The sequence below is a fragment of the Protopterus annectens genome, chromosome 16.part0 (assembly GCF_019279795.1).
Source record: "Protopterus annectens isolate FY-2018-M chromosome 16.part0, PAN1.0, whole genome shotgun sequence".
NCBI classification, from domain to species: domain Eukaryota; kingdom Metazoa; phylum Chordata; order Ceratodontiformes; family Protopteridae; genus Protopterus; species Protopterus annectens.
In genome coordinates this window covers 816,401,845-816,428,796 of record NC_056750.1, presented here as the reverse complement: position 1 = coordinate 816,428,796, position 26,952 = coordinate 816,401,845, and positions in this window count along the sequence as shown.

Below are 26,952 nucleotides of genomic sequence, written 5' to 3'. Positions count from 1 at the left end.
AGTGAAGAAGGCAGTATATGAAGCAGGAAGGGTAATCTGACAGTTAACATTAGTTTATTGGTTGTTTGCTACAGTACCTATTAGTTGCTTAAACTTGCAGACATGTATTGGGTGTATAAATTCAATGTGGGATGCAAACCTATGTAAAATAGATGAAACACATTTTTCCACATAGATGTTTTTTCATCCTTGCCACAGAAGAAGTGCTTGCCAGATAAGGTCATTAATTATATATGCATATGACAGAGTGGAGAGTTAACCATGTATGTGTGTGTCCTGACAAGTCGGGTTTATAAATTCATGTGCAAGTGACTGTCTTTGAAGTATGAAGTCCATCCAATACCAGAAATGAACATTTTAATTACAGAAACATAATTGTTAGTATACCTCAATCATACATGTAATTCATATGAGGTCCAGTGCTATACATAGTTATTGTTAAATTTATGATTATGTTTATATTGGTCTTTATGTTCTATTATACAATGACTGGCTATTAACATTCGAAAACAAGCATGCTGATTGGTCAGCCCAACCATGCGCCCATTGTAAATTGAGCATATACCAATGGAAAAAAGTCCAGTCATGCAGACTTTCTTCCATTAATATATGCTATAACTAGTTAAGTTTTCTTTACCATAAAACATAAATTAAATAATAATAATAATAATAATATTAGAAATCCTGACTGTCCAGAGGTACAAGAGAGACATGACAGAGAAAAATACTAGGAAAATCAGGTGCGTTATTCAAAACTTACCTGATTTTCCTTGTATTTTCTCCATCCTGTCTCTCTCATACATCTAAAGTGTCCAAATTTCAATTTAAAAAAAAAAAAAAAAGGAGCAATGGAGAACTTCCTTTCTCCATTGTTTCTTTTCCAAACCACTGATGTACTGTGTAAACATGGAAATGTAAGTCCCATACACATATGCAGTACTTAAAAAAAAAGCAGCCGGATATCTAACTAAAGCAAAAGAATACAGTTGAGCCATTATACAAAGACGTTATTTAAGAAAAGTAAGTAATTTATTCTAAAATAATGTCATTATATAATAGCAATAACCAACTTTTGGGTGTGGTATATTGAAGATTTACCTATGGTTGCTTTTGGTTAATCACTCAGGCTTTGCCATCATAATTAAACCACACCAACTGTGGGTAAATCTTCAATATACCACACCTAGGAGTTGGTTATTGTTACTATATAATGTTGTTGGTTATTGCTATAATATTGATTGGGCAAGCATGAATAAAGTTGGGAATGTGCTAGATTACAACCCTGGTTCAACTGTATGGTGATCATTAGCTTATGTCAGATGCCACAGAATTCATAAATTATAATGCCCTGGATCAACTAAGCCATAGTTCCTCCAGGGGCTCCAATATCCTAGACCTGGTCATTACCAACATGGGGAATCAATGCTCCACATCTATGGTCACCACCTCATTGGTCAGGTCTGACCATAAGCTAATCACCCTTAACATCCACCCCCCCCCCCAGTAAGGAAACCTCCATAAAAAAACTTCTCCAAAGCCAACTTCATGCTACTCAAGTCAGAAGTGACAAACTTCATGACACCCATGCATATGGGAACTGAAAGTTTGACTGCTGAATCCTACACTAAGGCACTGTATGAGCACATCCACTCATGCATGAATCGTGCCATCCCAAATAGAACCAAGATGCTCTCCTCCAAAAAAAGGAAGCCAATTTGGTGGTCCCCTGCCATAAACAAACTTTACAACAAAAGGAATAAACTGTTGCAGAAAAGAGAAAAATCCCAGGATGCAAAAAAATCCCTTATCAGCTTTAGTAAGAAGCCGAGGTCCCTCATAAAATCCTCCAAAGCTAGTTATGAAAATAAAATTGCCAAAGATTCCAAAGACATCCACAAGGCATTCTATAACTATGTCAAGAATGTAAATGGCAATGCTTAAATCTGCTCTGAGCTACAACAGAATGGCATTAAATATACTGATTCCCAAGGATATTGCCAATATCCTGGCAGATCAATTCAGTGCCAACTTCACCCCCTTTTCACCCCTTAAATGGCCCATCTCAAAACCGGAAGATTGTCAAATTCCGGTAATAACAGCCACACAGGTAAAAATCACACAATACAAAGCTAAGAATACAGCATCCATGGGACCAGATGACATCCCTGGCTGTGTATTACATGAACTACAAAATGAACTAGCACCTCACCTAAGTGTCATGTTTAATCATAGCCTCACCTCAGACTTCGTGCCCACTGAGTGGTGCACAGCTGCAGTTATCCCACTCCACAAGGGGGGATCCATCTTGGATCCCAGGAACTACCGCCCCATCAGTCTGATGAGCCTGATCTGCAAGGCCATGGAATGTATTTTCATGAAACTTATAAACAAAGACATTGACAACCTTCAAACACTGGACCCCACGCAGTTTGGGTTTGTGAAGGGATGATCTTGTCTCCTGAACCTGATTAACTTCTTTGAATCAGTCTCCAGAGCTGTGGACAAGGGTAAGGCAGTCCACACAGCCTATCTGGATCTTGCCAAGGTCTTTGACACCATCCCCCACTCTGGAATCATAGATAGACTTACTAAGCTGGGCATTAATCTCTATGTCACTCAATGGGTTACCAACTGGCTTACTGACAGAACCCACACTGTAAAAGTAGCCGACTCCAAATCCAGCTCCAGACAAGTGACAAGTGGCGTAAATCAGGGTTCAGTCCTGGGACCACTCTTGTTTGGCATCTACTTCTCTGAAGTACAGGCCAACACTAAGTGACTGTGGCTAACAAAGTTCTCAGATGACTGCAAACTGGGAGCCATTATTGAATCCCCAAATGATGTGGATACTCTACAAAAGGGCCTTACAGAAACAGATACTTGGTGCCAGAGCCATGGGCTCAAGCTCAATGCCAAGAAACGTATAGCTATCCCCTTTGGGAAAAAAACATGTACCCATGAATTACCACATAGGTGGCAGTACACTAAACACCAAAAGTGTGATAAGAGACTTAGGGAAACAGGTGGACAGTGGTCTCACCTTCAATAACCACATTGCCACAACAGTTAGGAAATCCTTCTATGTGGCACACCTCATCACTAAGGGGTTTTCATCCAGAAAAAATGAGGTCATTGTCCCACTGTATTCAACCCTCATTAGACCCATTATAAAATACAACACCCCATTTGGTATGTACCTCCCAAGACATCTGCAACAACTGGAAAGGCCGCAGAAATCCTCGCTAAAAGAATCACAGGCATAAAGCAGATGCCCTATGCTGACCACCTTAAAAATCTCCACCTATACTCTGTCACATATCGTCTACTCAGAGGCAATCTCTGCTTAACATGCAAGGCCATGTCAAACCCAGTGCTGTTGGACATGTTACACTTAAAGAAATCCCAATCCCTCAGACCCACATGCTCTAGGGATCTAAACCTTGTCATCACAATAAACAAAACATGCTGGAGGGATAGGTTCCTGACCCAGAGACTCCCCAGACTCTGGAATAGACTGTCCATACATGTGAAGCAGAGTGCCTCTTTGGCCCTCTTCAAAAGGAACCTTGATGATTGGATGGGAGATTAGAAATTCACCCTGGGGATCATGTCAGTCGCCCTGCTAGACAGGGGTCCAGGGAAGTAAATAGTGTGGGAAGAAATAGCCAAGGAATTGTTATGGCTAGGCTTGTATAGGACCTAGGGCTGATAGCCTAGTACCAGCCTATGAACCTATGAAAGTTGGTCTGTAACTGTGTCTTTGGAGTCATTACTGTGCAGAGCGCTCATTGAATCTGAGATCTTGCATGTCAGACCTACTCATTAGTTAGACATTTACATTAAAGAGTTGAGTATTTAACCATGTATGTGTGTGACATGAAAGTTCAGAAAATAAATGTTTAATTGTAGAGCAATAATTCTACTAATACCCACAGTTATGCATTTAAATATGATATCCTGTGTATGCTCAATGCACCTGTTATGGATAGCTATTTCTATTCTATATATAATTATTTTTCTAATGTTAATTTTTATATAAAGTCAACTGGAACAGCAGTGATAAAATTTTGGACTTTGCTGTATTAGAACCCAAGATTACCTATATTGTAGTCCTTAACCTAAACCTGCTGTCACAAAAACAGCTAATCAGCAGCTGTATATATATTCACATTCATTACTATGCATGTGTGCTGACTGCTGCACTATGCTGCTTAGAGGGTTTGCACGGTGGCAAGTCGTACATGATAGAATGCATCTGTTTTGAAAATGACAAGTGTCTGCTTGCTGTCTGCAGGTGCTCTAGACCTGCAAGCATTGTGGAAGCTTGCTGACTGTCGCACAACACCTCTTAGTGTGTCGATGGGCAGCAAAAGATGCAACAATGTATCCTTTTTGAAACTGACAAGTGTCTGCATGTGTTCTGGACCTGTAGGTGTGGAAGCTTGCTGATTGTCATGCAATGCCACTTAGCAAAAGATGGAAAAGTCTATCTTGTATGACATGGACAATGTCTGTTTGTTTTCTGGGCTATTACACCATGTTTGTGAGGATGTGAGCAATGCGCAAACGAGATTAGCAAAGCTCAACATGGATTATTATTGCAAAAAAGGTTTATTAGTTTTAAAACTAAAAAGTAAATGTGAAACTTGAACCTTGGTCTACATATACTATGTGCTGTGTGATTCATTGTGTTTAACAGATGTGTTAGACACATACTTGATTCACAGCTTTAATTTATGCTGTCTTTATCATAGAAGCAACTTACATAACCTTTAAATTATTTCACCATTTCTCCATATTTGTGCTAATCTACTCATCACGCAAATGCTAATTATTAAAAAAAAGAATAAATTAAAAAAATTAAAAAGGAAACAGAAACAACATTACAACTACATTTCAACACACCTTACAAAGTTTTGCACAATTCTGGATTTGAACTGTCAGATTAACGAAACTACAAAACACACCAGGGTGTCTTATCCGTCTTTACCACAGAAACAACTTTGCAGCCAGAATGTAAATCATTGTGCATACAAGCAAATCTTGTTTCTTCCACAGAATTAAGAAGAAAGATACACTTGTGCACTCTCACTTGTTTCTACATGTGTTGCTTACATGTTTAGTGCAATGAGTGATCACACAAGCAGTTATAAATATTGTTTGCACCAATACAGCTCTGACTTCTCTTTGTATTGTTTTCATTCTTCCCTTATCTGTACTGTACTCTCAGACATGCAGGCCATAGGGCATTTTGTGTCATTGTCATTAAAATGTATGATAAAATTGCATGACAGTAAAATATAATTTTCAGAAAAGGCTGGAGAGTGTGGCTATTAGTGAACAAAATGACAAATTGTTTTGAAAGCATTTATAACATTTGACTAGTGTGTTATTCCTTGGTTAATACAAACTGTCATTTGCCTGTTGTTTTGGGGGTGGGAGAACCAAGTACCATTTGTGTGTTGCCACAACAAAAGTTGTTTTCAAGAGGTTTGCTGTTGAAATTTTGTAGTCATCCAGTTTTTTTCTGTGGTAAATAATACATTACTCCATTGTTATTCTTGTTTTGGATCAAACATTGGTTTGTGTGTGAGTGTTATATGGTACAACCACATAACCTTAAATTTTAATGACTGAACTCTGTGTCTCCGATGGTTAATGTTGAAAATATATATGTGCATATAAGCAGGAATTTAATTATGTAATATTTATGTGTTGCATCTTTCTCTGTTTTATGTCACCTAGGTGTATGGCACTCAAGTGTACCAATCCACATAAACCCCCTTTCACTGACTTAGAAAATGACGTCATAGTGCAGACATTCAGCTGCAATGGTGCCTTTCTGCTTGAGGGAGGACATGAGGATATCGCTGACAGAATGCAGATCTTGAACCAGATAGTCAGTGATGTAAATACAGTAGGGGAGTGCACCAGGACTTATGATCAGGTGTGTCATACGACCACTGATATGATTTCATTAGCCCAGAAGAGAGCAGCTGCAGTTGCCTGTGAACTACTGACTAGGGGGGGGGCTGCTACAGAGCCATCACTGACACCAAATGAAGAGTTCCTGTCCACTGCCAGAGATCCAAAGAGCTCAGTGGAACAGCAACTTGTGATTGACATTGGTGTTCATGTTTCTGGGAGGACAAGTATGTGTGCTTACATATGTTAATTTATAAGATTTTCTTATATAGTAAAATATTGTCGGTAATACGTCATTTGTTTTAATTATTATTTTTTTGGGATGAACCTATTGATAAATTGATACAGTTAACAACACACTTTTGTTCATTACACATAGGTTTTGGGTGGACATGTCAGCCAAGTTTCAATTAAAAGTATTGTTAATAGACATATATGCAAACATTCTGTCCCCCTGTGTTACTGGAATTGTGATGATTGTGTCCTGACCTTTTGCTTAACTTCTTCCAGGACCATCTGCCATAGCATGTGTAGCCAAACATTTTTATTTGATTATTTATGACCATGTATCAGAAATATGCATTTATCCATATGTGTGAGGTGGGTGTCATGAGTGTGTGTATCCCTGTGCCATCTGTGATAGTGGCACCTGTGCTAGTTTATCATAATTAAAATTGTAGTGTAGGTATTAATTTATTTCCTGTGTTTGTTGCTTATTATCACAGGTGATCCTTACAGTGGAAGTTTGGGCAGACTCTGATTATGATGCTGGACAAACAGAGGCACAGTCAGGGGGTGCAAAGGGTGAATCTGACACTGAGGCTGACATTCAGCCATATGGAAAATAATTTAAAATAATTTTATTTTTCTTAATAATCGGGGTATGTTTGCATGCAGTGCCCAAACAAGTTGATATGAAAAATAAAATAATAATAATAATAATCCAAAAACCAAAGTTATTTGTATGTGACAGTAATGTATTATAGGACTCTGCATGGAGCATCTACAATGGTGGAATGGTTCTGTTGCTAAGCAGGCAGTGCTTGTAACCGTGTTGTTTCCAGGCTGTGTGCACATATCTCTATGCAAATGAGGTGGGGTTAGTGAATAGCACAAATGGGTATCCTTGTCCGCAGATTCCATCAGTGTAGGCAGAGAACCATGTTGGTGTCCACAGAAGAGGTAGTTGACATCAAAAGGGGGTGTGTCTGAGGACTTGTAAGCTCATTGGTGCTCACCTGTGCCTCTTTGCGTGGTGTGGCTCTCTGCTGAGCAGGGGGTGTGGACAGTGTCTGACAAGCTTTGTTTATCATCAGGGCACATGTGTTATCATGTCTGAGTGTGCTTGCATGGCATACCACCATGTTGAGTGTAACCTTTCATGAGAGACTGTACACTGAGAGCTGAGCAATGTTTGCCTTTGCAGTGCATGTTTGTGCAGTGCACTGCAGTGCTCAGTGAGGAAGGCTGTTGCAAAAAAAAAATGAAAACAAACTGTTGCTGAACCAGAAAAACCAAGAAAAAAACCACTAATAGTCTATAGGAGGGGTAAAAATTTAAAAAATTTTTTGGAATCTAAAAAACATCTTGATTTCCATTCACGTCAGAAAGGCAGTTTCCCATGTGGTAACTGTAACTTTTGTAAATGCATCAGAACAGGGAACACACAGGTTGTAAATGGCAAAAAGATTATCTGCCATTACAAAGTCAACTGTAATACAAAATCTTTGGTTTACTTAGCACAATGTGTCTGTTGCCCAGCTTACTACATTGGGAAAACTGAGCAAAAATTTAAAGAGAGAATTTACCAGCATACCTATGCCATTAAAAAAGGCAAAGAAGACAACGCGCTCTCTAAACACATTTTACTTAATAAAGACCATAGTTTCCTTTTCTCTGCTATTGACCATGTCCCTCATAACATTAGAGGTGGTCCCGCTTCTATCATTTTGGAAACAAAAGAACTAGAGTGGCAATTAAAACTTGATGCATTCCAACCACCTGGACTAAATGATAATTGTAATATCTCCTGCCTACTAAAACTAAAGAGCTACCTGAGATAACACCACTTCCTGGGTTAGGTTTTCCCAAGACTTCATTCACATGTCTTGGAGTTTGGTACACATTCTGGGATTGTCTCATTTAGGTGGTTTCCCCCATGACAATATGGTTCATGATTTGATTTTCATGCTTACTTTTCCTTGTCATATAATCTAGGGAGGACACTCTTGCCCAATCATCTGGTTTTTCATTTAGGGACTTTTTTAATCCCATGTACTTTCATGGCCCCGTCTTTTTGGGGCTCACGTTTATCATGGTAGAACACACGTGGTTATTTTGGTCCGGTTGGATTGGGTAAGGTCCTACACATCTTGTTGGTTAGCAACAACTTCCAGACTTTGAGGACTCCTATTGCTGGATTGTTACATTTGCTTTTTGCTCCCTCATAGGTTCGCATATTTTGCGTTTGACTGTTTGGTAAAAAAAAGGGGGGTTTCACTCTGGACCACCTGTTCTGATATTAACTGTGTATTGTCAGATTATTGTCTGCATGACACAATTTTTCCTCAGCCCCTGTACCAGGGGGTCATGTGGGGCGTTAACGCCCCCGGTTGCTTTGCACGAGCTGGCTTAGACAGCTTTCCCTAATGGGGGATGTACCTTCTCAAACCTGGCATGGACTCAAAGGGGTAAGGTTGCATTAACTTATTATGCTCTTAAGGCCTTTATAATTTCAAAATATTTTGGTTCGCATCCTCAGACATATGTCTGAATTGCATTGTAGTGACTTCCTGGCAACATGTTAAGTGGATTGTATGGCTCGGTCATTATATTAATGTCCGATGTTTACGGCATTTACTCTTTCCATATGGTCTACAGGATGGCTCTACAATTGTTGGTAGACCACTGTTCTCGGTAATGTACCTTGTTGGGTTTTGATAAGCGTGGCGAATTCTTTGATTGTCTTTCGCAGGACTGTTTATTTGTCTTCAGTTCTTGCTTAGATCAAGCTCAGATTTTGACAGCTCATCCCCACCTTCAACAGTTCTTTTTGTTTATGCCTTGCCTTGACTGTGATCGCTTCCCTTCTAACAGGGAGTTGTACAGGTATATTCTCAGAGATTGCACATTTTAAACGTTTAAAATATTTTAATTTGTCCACATAGGACATGACCCTTTCTTGTCCAATTGGGGTAGATCTAATTTATTTAGTAGTCGTTGACTCTGTCTTGTACAGTATTTAGTGAACCCTGAGGAGCCGGTTTAGCGGCACCTACATATGTAGGATTTTTGCCTTGGTAGCACCAAGTTTAGATTAGATTGTTGTTCCCTTTGACAACGGCACTATATTTCATGTTTATTTTCTACTTAGGGTTTTATGGTGTGTGCAAGCTCTGACCGGACAGGTTCCGGTATGTTTGTTAATCATTTTTATTTACTCTAAGTTCTTTTAATAAATGATTTTAAGGTCTCAATTAAATGATCTAGTCCTATAATTTTTTGGAAGGACATCTTTTAGATTTAGAAGAAAATATGTGTTTATGTTTACACTGACTGTATCTTTAACAATGTTGCGCTGCCTCCCTGTTTGGCGCGCTTTTATGTTTAAAAAAAGAAACTGTCACAGATTTTATTTTGTACTCTGAGGAAGCTACACCAGGGGTTGTAGCGAAAACGTTGCTTGTTTTTGTAATAAAAGGTGCGTTAAGACTAAATATCGCTGAGTGGACCTTGTGGCTTTCTGATTTCGCAAAAAAAAAATGGTTGAGAAAGGCAATGATATCTTAATCACTAATGACCTCTGTTTCACTTAAACTAGGGTCATTAACAGTCCTTAATGATGTACTTGGCAGGTGAAATTCATCATAGGTAGCCAAGCATACAGGCTGCCCCTACAGCAGAGCACTATAATTGTTGCATACACCCTACGATATGATTTCACCCCCATACTCTGCATCAGTGGAGTACACACTTGGGAGTTTGAACTGAAGGAATGCTAGGGGCTGCTGCAGGTCTGCTACATATGTATGTGCTAGATGCTGAGGTCAATGCTGCTACTGACTATAGGCCTAGACTGAGAAGAAGAAGAGTGTTCAGGCCCAGGTTAACCTTTCAGGAGCTACATGAGCAAGAGATCGTAGAGCAATACAGGGTGAACAGGGACACTGAGCCCTGCTGACCCAAGCTCAGACCCAGAGCCAGCAGAGGGGAACCCATCCCAGTGGAAACAAAGGTATGTGTATCTCTTAGGATACTAGCTACAGGTACTTTCCAAAGACCAACTGAGGACATGATGGGGGTCTCACAGGCATCAGCATCCAGGGTACTCCACCTGTTCCTGGATGCCATGCTACCACATGCCAGTGAGCACATTTATTTTCCCCCTCACCCCTGATGCGAGCGCCAGCAGTATATACACTTCTAACCTGTAGCACATTACCCTGAGGTACTGGGTGCTGTAGACTGCACTCATGTACACATCAAAACACCATCTAGTGAGGGGGAAGAACCTATGTCAACTGGAGGGGTATCACTCCATCAACTGCTATGTCATGTGCAATTCCCAGGGCAGTATCATGAATGCATGTGCTGGCAGCCCTGGCAGTTATCACAACTCCCATATCTGGCACACATCACAGCTGTACCAGATATTTGTTAGTGGGGACATTCCACTACTGCGGGATGCTGGCAACACACTGGAATTGCAGATAATGACACCCATCAGAAATGCACACACACACACCTAAGAATGCCATAATGAGGCACACCACAAACTAGGAACATCATAGAGTGTGTGTTTGGGCTACTGAAGACATAGTTCTGGTGCCTCAATATATCTGGTGGAGCCCTGCAGTACTCTCCAGCCACATGTGCACACATGTTCACAGTATGTGCTATGCTACACAATATGATCCTGTGGCAACAGCTGCAGCAGGATCAGCAAAGGGAAGGAATACACAGCCCCCCACCAGTGCTTAGGTCACCACAGCCACATCCACAGGGGAACTCCAAGTAGGAAAACTTGAGGTTGACCCTGTAGGCCGACTTAGGTGTGCCCAGCATGCCCTGGCCTTGGCCAAGAAGCAGTGCATAGTGCATGCACTGTCAACCTAGGAACCTAGGGACTCTCACCGTACTCCAACTCACATACATATTAGTAAAAATGATGCCAGCCAGCCCACACAACCTGTAACTCACCATGCATTGGCTGTGGACTGAGTGCATCAGACAGAGTCAAACCTGAACTACAGGTCTGCCAACTGCTGCATTCACAAGGTAAGTCACACACCTATACACCACTTGTAAGAGGTACTAGCATATGGTAGCATATGTATGGACCTGCTGCATGTATGCAAGGGAATATAGTGGGCTACTGGCCTACTTGGGAAGATCTAACAGCCACTTGGGACAACAGGTACTCTATCCAATAGTATGTGCTCCATAATATGCACTAGGCCACATGGCTGACAAGGCCAAAACATTATGCAAGGAAAAGAGCAAACTGTGGGGTGACATGACAGTCGCACACCTGTCCATGCCAGCAGAGCATGGGCTGCTCGTCCCCCACCACCAACACATCAGTGTACCCATACAATGGCTGTAACAGTAAATCTTCAATGATATATCAGCAGACCAGCCAATCTCAGGGCTGTGACATAGAACATGTGGCCAGGTTCTATGTCTCATGTAATGTGGGGGTGACAATGTTTGTCTGTATGCTGTAGATTGTGTGATGAATGGCACATCCCTGTCTGGCAGTCTGTGTGGCTTAGTAGGCTAGAGACATTAGCATGGTTGATGGTGTTAATGGTTTGAATATGGCAGTATCAGCATCATGTGAGGTAGTCATATGGTCGGGTCCACACAGATTGTCATACCCCTCAGTCTGTTACTGCATGAAAGCTGAACAAAGTCAAAGAGAATGAGGGGACACAGGACCAAAACTAGAGACAGACATTCAGATACTCTGATTCACCTAGAAGGTTGCTAGAATGAAAGCAGGTTGCATCAGTACAGCATATCTGAAGGATATAACGTTTAACACTCAAATGTTTGTCTGTAATTAGTACTATTCACTGACTGCCTTATACAACATTTTACTGGAACATCACAAATGTATAAGGAACAGGCCAGACATATGGGGTAAAATGCTGGACATTACGAAAAAAACATGTACAGTGAGAGGCATACCTCTCAACTGTACAGAGTTTTGCTGCATATATTTGGTCCGTTGTTCATAAAATTGTGGTTTTCTGGCAAATTAGTGGCAAATCATTAAAGAGTTGTTGCGTGTTTTGGCTATTCCCAGTTAGAGGTCATCACAGCGAAACTCTGGTCCGCTAATGATTGGCAGTAGATTTTTACATACCGGGTTGCCAGCCCTGATGCACAACCTTCAACGAAGGTACGTCCATTCATGCATGCCTCCACAAAGAAGATGCTCTAGCTGAGAATCGAACAGGACAACGTCTTACTGTGAGGCGATGACGCTATCGCAGCACCACCACCACCACAGTCAAATCATTAAAGAGTGAGGTTAGAAAATAATGATGGGCATTTGAGTGTCAGACATCATACCCTTTAAAAAATTCATACTAAAGCAAAACGTGTTATTCTACCAACTTTCTAAATTTTAAGTACAATATTAAAAATGTGTCCCTAGTTTTGGGCCTTTGTCTCACTTTTACTAATGGCTTTGTCCAGATTTCTTGCTGTAAGAAGTTGAGAGGTATGGTGAGAGTAATGCAGACTGCCACCCTGTATGAGCTGTTAAATAAGGTACCCAGTCACATATTAATTACAGCACACAGCCGGGGAATGGCATGGCCAATGTCAGGGAAGTGCTGTACTGTGGAAACAGGTGCAGCTGCCAATGTCTGTAGCATATAAAATCCCAGCCTGGACTGCAGGTAGCTGTGGCCTGAAGTCACATTGTAAGTACTGACAGTCTCACTTGGCATGCTCCTATACTTAGTCAACTTGAGTGCAATTCTGTTGCCTCTTCCTAACAAAGAATTGCTATGTGGTAATACATCTGTACATACAGACTGCTACCTGTACATATCTGTTTGACCCTATCCCCCTCCCACATGCTTATTGTATTGATCAGTATGTACCCCATATAAATATAATGCCTATATATATACAGATAGATATATTAGAGAGATAGCTATATATATATATATATATATATATATATATATATATATATATATAGTACAATGATACATAGAATTTTGACATATATCTACAGATGTCATATACATAACGTACACACACAACATTTATAGAAACATCCCTGTTATACACATATATATATATATATATATATATATACATATACACACTTATATATATATATATATATATATATATATATATATATATATATATATATATATATATCAATGTGGGGATTAGAATGCTGAGGTTATCTGCACTCACACATCAAAAAAATGCCCAAAGGAACCAAACCAAGGCTGTGACAGTACATAATCCACCCAGCCACAGACCCCTGTGCCTGTGGAATGTCACCTTATAGACAGACACAAGTGAGCATGTGTTGTACTGTACAATGGTTCAACGCATACCATGGGCAGGACATCTTGTTTCTGGCCACATGTTTGCCTATCTAACTGCTACCAGCCACATATGGCCATGCTGCTAACTGTACACACATAGCAGGGATAGTGATAGGTACCCCAGTCCTAGGACACTAGATACAATAACAGTACTAAGCAATATCACTCTGCAGGCCACACATGCTAACACAAGGCTATCTTGTGTACTCCACAAGTACTGTGCCTGCAATCACATAAACAGCTGATGTACTCCATGGTGCATGCACTAAGTACTGCAAGCTATAGTATGTAATAGTAGATAAGTAGGGGTTCTAATCTCACATCAGCCAGCTGTGTGTGTGTTTGTAAATATATCCCCATGAAGCACTAGAGACAGCCTGTATGGGATATTCCTGTGTAATGGTTATGCATTTTCTGACCCTGTGACTAGCTGCTGCACTGTACATTGCCCCCATCTACAAGGGTTGCTGATGTCATCCACCTTAAAAGTGCTGGCTGACACTCTGATGTCAGATAAACTCTGTGGTACATGTGATAAGTGCTGCAAGCTCTTGAGTGGATGGGCTATCCCTGAGCAATGGTTATGCATTTTATGGCCCTGTGACTACCTGCTGGCCTCTACAATGCCCCCTCTACAAGGCCTGCTGAAGTCATCCACCTTGAGAGCGCTGGCTGACAATCTAATATCAGATACACTCTGTGGTGCATGCAATAAGTACTGCAAGCTATAGTATGTAACAGCAGACAGTTAGGGGCTCTAATCTCACATCAACCAACTCTGTGTGTGTGTTTGTAAATATATCCCCAAGCAGCACTAGGGACCCCCCCCCAATATGGGCTATCCCTTTGCAAAAGTTAAGCATTTTATAGCCCTGTGACTAGCTGCTGACCTCTACATTACCCCCTCTACAAGGCCTGCTGATGTCATCCATCTTAAGAGTGCTGGCTGACACTCTAATCTCAAATAAACTCTGTGGTGCATGCCGTAAGTACTGCGAGCTATAATGTGTAATAGTAGATAGGTAAGAGTTCTAATCTCAGATCAGCCACCTGGGTGTGTGTGTAAATATATCCTAGTGCATTACTGCAGACATGCTCTTATTGGCTATCCCCATGCAATGGTTATGCAATTTTTGGCCCTGTGACTAGCTACATTGCCCTCCTATACATTATCATAACGGATGTCCACCAGCTGTCAGACCCAGACACAGGATATTTGTAGATGTGTCAACTCCATCACCATACCTTCTAGATTTGAAAGTTCAGATAACCCAGGTGACATGTGACCAGGGTAGCAGACCTCATCACAAATTATGAATGCAGGAATACACTGACTGCTCCCATTGTCCCTGATAGAGTGTTCTACACATATGCACCTTGGGAGCCATGCACGTATACTGCCATACCTTGCTGATGCCATATTTCTGCTGTGCTGCCATGCCATTCTGTGCCACTTTATTACCACCATTTGTCCATAGTGTATCCCCCTAGACTCCTGGAACAGAAACATACACAGGTCTGTGACACACCAGTCATTCTGTAATACTACCACCAGTCCAGCATCATGTAACAAAGATACACAAAGTGTGCTGTGTAGTCATGATACATGCCAGCATACAGTACCTGCAGTGCCCCACAACAAGTGGCATGGCATAATAATACTGCACTACACAAGTACATGACAAGTGATATAAACACCCTGTGTATCAGACAAATAGTAGCATTTTCCTGCATCAATAGCACAGATGGCAGGGATGTGGCACAGTGATCATCACATGTACAGAATATGGTGTGGAGGTGCAGGAGGCCTAGGCTGTGCCAAACAGTTGACAGCATGTATGTCAGTCTGGAGGGGTGCGGCTTAGCTGGGCCATGAAGAGGTGCTGTATGTGTGTCTGTAGGTGACCTGCATGTGACAGTGGTGTTTGAGGGTGTGCATGTACACAGTCAAGCCCAGTGCTAGCCCTACACATGTGTATGTTGGACAGCTGTGGACTGTACATAGTAGCATGGACAGTTCACCATCTCAGGCTACAAACATGGGAACTGGCTCTGCCAGGAGTAGCACTGGCACCACCATGCCTAAGGTCAGATGTGGTGCTAATACTTGATGATGACTGCATAATGTTGGGGCTCTGTCCCCCATAGGACTACCCGGGACCACATGCCCATGGCCCGCCATGTCATGGTGTGGACAACACACTTCCCTCTGTAGCACTGGAGGTACTGCCACTATGGGAGCTTGGCTGTGCATGGCCACATGGACTCTCAGCAGATGGTATTGCTGCCCTACACCCTCATGTCCAACATCCAACTCAACCAGATGTTTCAGCACAGACAATGTGCAGTCCAAGACAGACACTGTTTCAGCCCACTGTCTGTCCACTGCATCAGTGAACTGTTCCAGGGTGTCCCTAATGTGGTTGCGGCAGTCACAGATCTCAGACTGTGCTGCATCCATAACCCTAAGCATCCATCTGGTATTGCATTCAGAACATGCCTGTGCCTCCATGATGGGCCTAAACATATGCCAAGTGATCTGTGATGTGACACCTGTGACAGGTGGTGGATGAACAGCAGTCCTCCTATGAGCACCCCTGTCAATCCACCTGTTTGGGACCTCATCAGATCTCTGGCTATGGCCAGTGTCTACACTCACTGATGCTACAGTTGCCACACTGTCCTGTTCAATGTCACCACCCTCTGACTGTCCAATATCTGTAGCCTCTGGGGACTGAATATGTGTGGGCAAACTGACAGTGTGCAGTGACAATGGGGACAGAAGAAGGATGTCAACCTCTGGGACAGATTCAGACCCCGACAACCCCATCTGTACCTCACTATGATCACCATCATCATCAGAGTCTGAGGAGACACTGACATCAGGTTGTGAGGGGAACAGACTCCACCCCCCCCCCCAGTCAACTGTGAAAACCAAGACAAAAGTAGTAAATTACTACCTACACTTTTATGTATGGTAATCCACACAGACTCAAACAAATGAGGATCCAGAACTGCATTACCAGTCTCACATCTTCTCATCTCCACTCTCATGCACAACAGACAACCTCACAACAACATACACAGACAAGTCAAGCCCTTTATAACATGCATGTCAGCCACATGCAGATAATGTTGCCAGTACAATCTGCCTTTTAAGGTATGAATATGACACTATGCATGATAGACCTACACATAAAACCCAGTACACCTATCTGGAGAATGACATGCCAGGACTAGTGTCACTGCCTCTGGTATGTAGCATCTCCCTTTTGTGTTTTTAATAGGCATCTTGGAGTAACTGCCTCATGTATACCAGGCTGTGTAGCTGAGTAGCCGCTCATAACTATAAGTGCAGATGTGTCAATGGTCATTTAAATACACACCTGTGTCTAACCAGTCTAAGAACCATAGCTATCTATTCCAGAATGTAACATACAAATATTCTACAGTGGGTAATCATGACATTTGTACATAGGGCAATATGACAGCCCTTAAATTTCATAGGGTATATATATGATCCAACAAAACTGCATCACTCTTAGCAGATTAAGGACCACAGATGTGGGCCACTCCTGATGGACCTATGAAAAGGTGAGTGAGAGGTATTGTCAGCAACACTAAATGTTGTGGCACTACAAGCTAATATGTGCATATATCCACAAGTACAGTGGCTACTGTGATACTGGCTGTATTGCTAACATTCTGGGTATGTGTGCACAACTGTGCATAAACCCTAACTCCCCCCATCTAATGCAGGTAGACTTAACACCCATGTACAGGTATGTACAGCCTGCCATAATGACTGATACCATATTACACTGGTGAACACAGTACGCTTACTTGGACACTCCTCTGCTGTGGACATTGTGGCAGCCACCTCCACAGTATATGTTGTGATGGATGCCTGGGAACACTTGTGTGTTCATAGGTTCACCAGGAATTCCTCTGTGGCTGTGAGTGGATGTTCTGTTGCAGGCCCTCCACCAGTGCTGGCATGATCCCTGGCAACATCAACTGCCTTTTGTCATGCAGTATTCAGCATGTATGTGGCCAAGTGTCAGACCTGCTCATAGGTCCTGTCCTGTCAGCCAACCTGATTGACATCCCACACGAGGCTTGCCCACAATGCTCCCCGCTGCTCCCAGTTATGCCTCCCCTGTATAACAAGTTCCGATGGTGCTGTCTGAGTCAATTGAGTATCATGTCATTCTCTGCCTCTGAAAAGGGGGCCTGTCTTCAGTGGTACATAGTTCCTGAAAGACAACAAAAGGGGAATACATTACAGGACCAGATACATGGACATCCAGTATGTACAGATCCAGCACACCTATAATGCCCTGCACTATCCACTGCTCCCTCACATGTCATACACCACAGTCTTGCAACACTCTACATGTGTGGACACCACCCAGACAGTAGCAATACTGGGGTATGTCCCTGTGTGCTGTGACAGATTCTTGTGTATGTTTCAACACCCAGCAGTGCAGTCTACTGCGGTGTGCCCCCTATGAGCGAACTCCTACTAATCTGCCATATGGCCACTACCAGACAATTAACAGTGTGCTATTACAAATGTATGGGGATGGTCCAGCAACACCAGTGTGCCACAATGACTGACAACAATTTAAACCTGCTGTAGTATATGTTCCCTGTAGGCATCATAACTCTCAACAATACAGATGCTAGCAGACTATCAGGATGTTTGCCTCATAGTTTTGATCAGTTTCACACAAACTTGTGGATCTCTGACAAATATTTAAACACTGTCATTGAGTTTGGGCTTTGTCCCCCCATCAAGTATGGCTTTGCCCTGGATTCAAGCTGTAAGAGGTTGACAGGTATGTTAGGCATAACTGTCAACCAAACAGGGACATATGTCAACAGACACAGGAACTTAGCCAGAGTACATCAGGGACATTCAGGGACACTTTTAAAAAGTTAGAACTATGTATGTGAGACAGTGACTGAATGAGGGTGCTGCATTACAGTACTTCGTTTGATGTTACAGGAGTGCACACCCTTACTCATTGTCACTATGTATTATGTGTAATCCACTGCCTTTCCTACAACAGCCAACCACTGTAGGAGGGATTGACAGGGACAGAGATGACATGTGATTAAAACTCAGGGACAGTTGAGAGGCATGCCTGTAGGTGTAGGACAGCAGGGTATCATTGATGTGTCATTACCATAGATCTAAGACAGCCTTACTGTTGTAATGTCCGTTCCCCATACCTCCATCCTCCCATCCACATTCTGTTATATGGAGAAATCTATTACATACCTGCTGGAGTGCAATACTCCTTCTTTGAACTTTGCTTCCGGTATACTTTTTGAAATCCACTCTCCATGTGAGTGAAGTCTCATACAGAGCTGTTCCCCATAAGGAGCTGCTTGGCTTTTTAAGGTACTGCTCATTTCCAGGTAATTGCCTCTGCACCGATATGTGGCTGAGATTTGCTAATTGCAGCCAAAACAGCTGAACTGCACTATCATTGGCCAATGACATGCCACCACAGTGCAATATATAAGGCCTTCATGTAGACATGGGCCCTTTTCCTAGTTGTTCAGATGAGCATGTGGCTGTCTGAAGATGAAGTTGTGGTTGTCTCTCTACAGAGTACTTTTTAGAATTTCTGTGTAGCCATTGATAGCAGTGGGGAGTAGTTTCAGCTCATCACTGACATTCTGTCTTGCCTTATATTTTATTTATTTATTTAACATTTGTTAACCGGGAAAGTCCATCTTGGAATGGAGACAATTTTCAGCAGAGGCCCGGGGAGAAATGCTCCAGATGCATGTCTTTGTAACATGGGAGGAAACCAGAGCACCTGGAGGAAACCCACACAAATGCAGGGAGGACATGCAGACTCCACACAGAAGGCACCTCAGCCAAGAATTGAACTGGAGAACCTCCTGCTGTGAGGCGACAATGCTACCACCGCACCACTGCATCGTCTTATATAAGTGGTATATTTTGAGTTATCTCTGCTTAATAACAGAGCTTTGGCCGGCTAACATCTACCTGAAATCAGCTGGACGTATAAGTGAATTTAAGAACAGTTTTATTTGCTCTTTTGCATATAGTACTGTATTTAATTTATTTATTTGTGTTTTTCACTGAATATTAACTCAGCTGTAGTTGTGGCTGTCTCTCTACAGACTACTTTTTAGAATTTCTGTGTAGCCATTGATAGCAGTGGGGGGTAGTTTCAGCACATTACTGACATTCTGTCTTGCCTTATATAAGTGGTACATTTTGAGTAATTTCTGCTTAATATCAGAGCTTTGGCCAGCTAACATCTGCCTGAAATCAGCTGGACATATAAGTGAATTTAAGTACATTTTTATCTGCTCTTTTGCATATAGTACTGTATTTAATTTATTTATTTGTGTTTTTCACTGAATATTAACTCAATGTAACCACTTGTAGATTTGTATTTGGATACTCCTCCTGGGCCCGTCTCATTTGTTCACTCAACTGAGTGCAGTGAGATCATATTCTGATTTCAGGTACTCCTATTGTGTACAAAGAGAGCATTTGGGAAGGACAACCCCTGTAGCCTCTTAATCCTGCTCTGCCCCCCCCCCAAAAAAAAAATATATATATATATATATATATATATATTATTCAGCTGCTCTTACTGTAACTGTCTTAGTTGCTCTTCTGCGTGCTATCTGTTCAGTCACTCTTACTCTGCACTTATTACTGCTTGTTAGTAGCCTCCTAATTTACTGTCTTCTGCACTTGTTTTTTAGTCATTTGTTAATTTAATTGCATTTATTTGAACTGTATTTGCTGTAGTGTTGCTACACACTCGGGTGTGCTGGCCTGCATTACAGTTTGAATTGTATTTTCTGCTGTTTTAGCTGCTTTTCTGTAACAAAAAAAAATTCGAAACTTGTTTCCTGCCTTTCCTGTAACTAGTCAAATCCAGATACAAACTTGCTGTATGCAGGACTGTTGGTAAGCATCTGAGCCCCCCAAGCCTTTCTGTGTTGGAGGGAAGCCTTTTAGCTTATCAGTGGGAGTGGTAAGCACTATGTAGCCTATCTACCATGGGAAGAGTGGGTTTTTGGCCCTGAAATTGAAGTTCATTGGCTATTTGGGCAGTTTTTCCATCTCTTTCTACTTTCTGGTTAAAAGTCCGTTTTGCGTTTGGTCCCTGCCTTTCCTATAACTAGTGTAGTCCAGGTACAGATTTGCTGCATCCAGGACTGTTGGTAAGCTTCTGAGCCCCCCAAGCCTTTCTGTGTTGGAGAGAAGCCTTCTAGCTTATCAGTGGGAGTGGTAAGCACTAGGTAGCCTATCCTCCATGGGAAGAGTGAGTTTTGGCCCAGAAATTGTAGTTTATTTGGCCGTTTGGGAAGCTTTTCCATCTCTTTCAACTTGCTGGCTTAAAAGCCTACGTTTGTACTTGTTCCCCACCTTTCCTGTAACTAGTCTAGTTTAGGTACAGATTTGCTGTATCCAGGACTCTTTGTAAGCTTCTGAGCCCCCCAAGCCTTTCTGTGTTGGAGGGAAGCCTTCTAGCTTATCAGTGGGAGTGGTAATCATCAGGTAGCCTATCTACCATAAGAGGAGTGGTTCCTGGCCCAGAAATTGTAGTTATTGGCTATTTGGGCAGTTTTTTTTCCATCTCTTTCAACATTCTGGTTTAAAAGCCGCACTTGCACTTGTTTCCCACTTTTCCTGTAATTAGCCTAGTCCAGATACAAAGTTGCTGTATCCAGGACTGTTGGTAAGCTTCTGAGCCCCACAAGCCTTTCTTTGTTGGAAGAAAGAATTCTGGCTTATCAGTGATAGTGGTAAGCTCTAGGTAGCCTGTCTACCATGACAGGAGAGGTTCTTGGCCTAGAAATTGTAGTTTATTGACCATTTGGACAGTTTGTCCATCTCTTTCAACTTTCTGGTTTAAAAGACCACATCTGCGCTTATTTCCCATCTTTTCTGTAACTAACCTACTGGGTAGCACTAGAAAGCCTTAAACTGATACACGCCTTCTAGCTTAGAAGAGAGACTTTGGAGTGATTAAGTATCAGTTTGCTGTACTTTCTTGCTGTACTTAACTGTTTTCTGTCTAAACACAGATTTTCAAGTGTTTATTGTGATTTAAAAGCTTGTTTTTTTCACATATTTTACTTATTTGACTGCCTGCACTTTTAAAAAGTTGTTTTTTGTTTAAATAATTTGTTTAACTGTTGTAGGCTACATACAAAAGTGTGATAGCCTTTTCTGATCGTTTGTAGTCATTTAAAGCTGTTTTAAGTGTATTTTTTACTGTTTTTGCCTTATCTTTTCAAAAGAACAAAAAAAAATTCCTTGTTTCCCACCTTTCTAAGCTAGTATAGCCCAGTTTTCAGGCTAGTGCTGAATTCAGGGCTGTGATACTAATTTCTGAGTTGCCCATACCTTACTTGGATAGAAGGAAGTTTCTCCGTTGACCTGTTGGAGCGGGGAGCTTTGAGCAACCTATCTGTCCCTGGAGGAGTTGTTCCAGCCCAAAAGTTAGTAGTTTATTGGCCATTTTGGGCTAATTTCTATCTCTTTCATTTTCCTACTATAAAAACCGCATTTGCATGGTTTTGTGCACCGGGCAGTGCCGGTTAGCTATGGTTAAATTATTCCCGGCTCCACTATGTCTCCTCTTCAGTTTTTCCCTTGAAACTAGTCTAACTCTCAACCTAAGCATTCAAAAAGCATCTTACAGCCCAGCACTTGCTCAGACCTAATAGCAAGCACTAATATTACCCTGACACTGATTGCCCAGCAGGGCAAGGCTCTTTATTCATCCCTCACCAACCAAGTGACTAAGCAGCTCACCCTACTATTCAGGCATGACCAAAGGGCAACTTCAGGTGCACTTTCCAGTCCAGCTGGTGACTCCGAGTATCCTGAGGCAATGTTACAACTGCCTCATGTACACAGACAACCCTCTCCTCCTACCACAAAACACTAACATATGCAAGAGATGCAATTATACGGCCAAAATGGAAGCTAAGCTGTCTCCACCCAAGACTGGAACAGACAGCCAAGAGGAAAAGGTTAACACTTGCACCACACCTCCAGCCGCACACAGGGCTACTAAAACAGCACTGGCAAAAAATAAACATAAATACACAAAATCATACTCAGAGGCTCTAAATAAAAACCTGCAAAAGCATCAGAGACCTCCAAAGCAAACACCCAAACAACTTGCACTTCCCGTCACAAACCAGACAACACATAAAACACAAAATCAGTGTGCCGCACAATCACAGCCCTTAAGGCAAAATAACATACGTAACACACTAGTAATAGGTGACTCTATAGTCAGGCACACTGACGTCCCACTCACTAGGCTGGACAAGCAGAAGGTTACTGTAAGCTGCCTGTCGGGAGCCAGAATCCACCATATAACACAAGCACTCAGGTCACTCTAGAACAAGTACAAATATGACTCTGTCATTGTTCATGTTGGTGTGAATGACCTGAGACATACCTCCCTGGACTACATGAAAAAGACATGGAAGAGCTCTCTGATCATGCAGTCCAGGCTGGTATGACCCTGACCCTGACTAGCATCCTGCCTCACCAAGAATGATACCTCAGTATAAAGAAAAAATGATCAATTTCAACAATTGGCTAAGCTTCTGGTGTCATTCAAAGGGGATCCAGTGTCTGTCAGCCTGGGACGACATGCTCAACAAGCCACGTTGTTTTACAAGAGATGGCTTGCACCTTTCACCCCTAGGCTTTTGAATACTGGCCAAGGCTCTTGCTGCCCCCATAATGCCTTTTTTAGGCAAGGCTCAAAAGTCAAACCCACCTCCGTAAACAGCACAACTAACAAAAAACTGAGGGTTATGCTACTCAGCTCCACCAGTTTAAATCTCAAAATGCACGCGCTCAAAGCACTCCTCAGTATGGAGAATGTTGACATCTGTGCAGTAACTGAAACCTGGTTCAAGGCTCCAGAGCGCATCCACTTTTGGTTTTTGGTACAACTCATACCACATGTTTCGGCCACAGAACATGGACCAAAACACAAAGGGAGGGGGTGTATCTATATTAATCAAGAATACCTACACCTCCAGGTTAGTGGCACAGCATGATACCTCTGAGATCATCCATGTGCAACTAACATCGGGAAAATCTGCAATGCAAATTGTGGCCTGCTACAGACCACCCTTCATAACCCAGGACCACCACTTCACCTTTCTGGAGACACTGGAAAACATGAAGGTCCTACCGAACACCCTGATATTGGGCAATTTCAATTACCTTATCATTCACTGGGAAAATTACTCGAGTACAAATTCCCAGGCCCAGCGCTTCCCGGCATTCATCAACTCAAATGCCCTGGATCAGCTGGTAAACTCCCCTACCAGAGGAGAAAACATATTGGACCTGGTCATCACCAACATGGGCGACAGGTGTTCCACACCGGAGGTCAACCGTCCACACCCTACCACCACCCCTAACTAAGGAAACTACAGTAAAAACAAACTTCACCTTACTTAAAACAGAGGTGGTAAATTTCAAAGCCCCCACACTAAAGTATAACACTGCCCAAGATGCAGAAACCTTTACAAATGCACTCTATGAGCACCTACAAGGATGCATGGATCGTGCCATCCCTAGCAAAACCAAGACTCAATCCTCTAAGAGAAGGGAACCAGTTTGGTGGACCCCTGCAATAAACAGGCTATACAATAGAAGGAGGAAACTAGTTCAGAAAAAAAGCAAATCTCAAGAAGGAAAGACATCCCTGATCAGTATCAGTAAGAAACTAAGGTCCCTCATGAAATCATTCAAGGCTAACTTCAAAAGAAAAATAGCCAAGGATTCAAAAGATAGCCACAAAGACTTCTTTAGCTATGTCAAAAATCTAAGTGACAACTCGCAGACATGCACTGAGCTAGTGCAAAATAGCACAAAATATACTGAACCTACTGATATTGCCAGCATCCTGGCAGATAGATTCAGTGCAAACTTCACCCCTCTCTCACCTCCAAAAGGGCCCACAACAATATCGGAAAAGTGTAGTGTCCCAAAAATCACAGATGCACAGGTGAAAGCCCTTTCAAAAGCCAAAAACACAGCATGAGTGGGACCAGATGGTGTCCCATGCTGCATCTTGCACAAACTACAGAACGAACTAACCCCCCACCAAAACACACTGTCCAACCTCACAACCTCAGCCTCTCCACAGGCTACGTGCCCATAGAATGGCGAACAGCAATGGTTATTCCTCTCCACAAAGGAGGGGCCACAACTGACCCAGGTAACTATTGCCCCATAATCCTGACTAGCCTGGTCTGCAAGGCTATGGAGCGCCTCATCATGGAACTCATTAACAAAGACATTGGGAACCTCCAAACACTTGATCCAACCCAGTTCGGCTTTGTTAAGGGCAGATCATGCCTACTAAACCTGGTTGACTTCTTCGAGACAGTCACCAAGGCCATAGATGAGGGAAAGGTGGTTCACACAACCTACCTTGACCTCACTAAGGCTTTCAACACAATTCCTCACTCGGGTATTACAGAAAAACTCACCAGCCTGAACATAAACCCCTACGTCACGAGATGAGTTGCCAACTGGCTTACAGACAGAACTCACACAGTAAGAATACTGGGCTCCAGGTCCGACTCTAAACCAGTCATAAGTGGTGTCCCACAAGGCTCAGTCCTGGGACCCCTACTGTTCGGCATATACTTCTCAGAAGTACAGGCAAACACAGGAAGATTATGGCTAACCAAGTTCGCCGATGACTGCAAACTGGGAGCCATAACTGACTCTCCGGCTGACATGGACATCCTCCAAAAGGGCCTTACTGAGACGGACACCTGGTGTCAAAATCATGGCCTCAAGCTAAATGCCAAAAAATGCATAGTCATCCCATTTGGGAAAAACAAAACACCCACGAATTACCACATAGGTGGCAGCCCCCTTAATACAGAAGAGGTAATAAGAGATCTGGGGACCCAGGTAGATTGTAATCTCTCCTTTGACAATCATATTGCCAAAGTAGTTAGGAAATCCTTCTATGTGGCCCATCTAATTACTAAAGGGTTTGCATCTAGAAATAAAGAGATTATAGTACCCCTCTACTCGTCACTCATCAGACCCATCATAGAGTACAATGCCTCATTTGGGATGTGCCTCACAAGACAATTCCAACAACTGGAAAGACCACAAAAGTACCTCACCAAGAGGATTACTTGCCTCAAACATATGTCCTATGCAGCCTGACTGAAAAAACTCTGGCTGTACTCAGAGGTTACTCAGAGGTGATCTCTGCCTGACTTACAAAGCCATGTCCAACTCAAAATTGATGGACATGCTCCACCTAAAGAAATCCAAGTCACTGCGAGCCACGCACTCTAGTGAGCTAAACCTCACCACAACAGTAAATAGAACATGCTGGAGGGATAGCTTCCTGTCACAGAGACTCCCCATGCTTTTGAACAAAATTCCAAATTACATCAGGCAGAGCCCCTCACTAACACTCTTCAAGAGAAACCTTGACGAGTGGATGGGTAACAGAAAATACACTCCTGGGATCACTTCATTGGCTCTGCTTGACAGAGGATCAGTTAATTAATCAATGGGGCGGCGAAAGCTGACACACTCTGGCTAGGCTTATAAATGCCCTTGGACAGATAGCCTAGTATGTACCTATGAACCTATGAACATCACAGAGGTGTGGAGAGTGCACCATCACAGATGGTAGGTACCATAACTGTCAATTGTATAGATTTATGGTGTATGTCCACAGTTTCGCCTCATATGTGTGGTCAGTGTCCCATGACATATTGATCATCTGGCAGTTCACTGGCAAGCATTGGGGGTTGAGGTCAGTAAGGAAAGAGACACACTTGAGTGCCAGACTTCATACCCATCAGAATATGCATGTTAATGCAATAGCTGTTAACCTTTCAACTACTATCTTTGCAGTGGCACACCATTACACATGTCCCTATCTGTGGGCCTTAGCCCCCTTCATTACATCTGGCTGTGTCCAGATCTCTTGTTCTAGTGGGTTGTGAGGTATGGTAGGCCTGTAGCAGCTACCTTTACATACAGTTGTGTATGCTACAGGCTGCAGCTGCTGCTGCAACCTAGTGCACATTGGGGAAATGTGGACACGTTTGAGAACAGCAAGCTGTACAAATAACTGTGGCAGCTGTCTCAGCCCTGTCATTATGGCAGAGCCAGGGTAAGGATACCCTGTACAGTTCAGTCGAGTCATGTCATTAAGGTACATCTGTTATGCAATGGTGCCAGTAACAGAGTAGTAGGCAACATAAAGTTAGGCTATACAGATATGTATAGTGTGCCCCTACCTGCAGCCCTCTGACTTGCAAAAGTGGGTAGCATTTCATTAACTAGTAGTAACCTGTGCAGATTAGGATTGCATGACTCAGTCATTACTTGCTGTCTTCACAATAATGT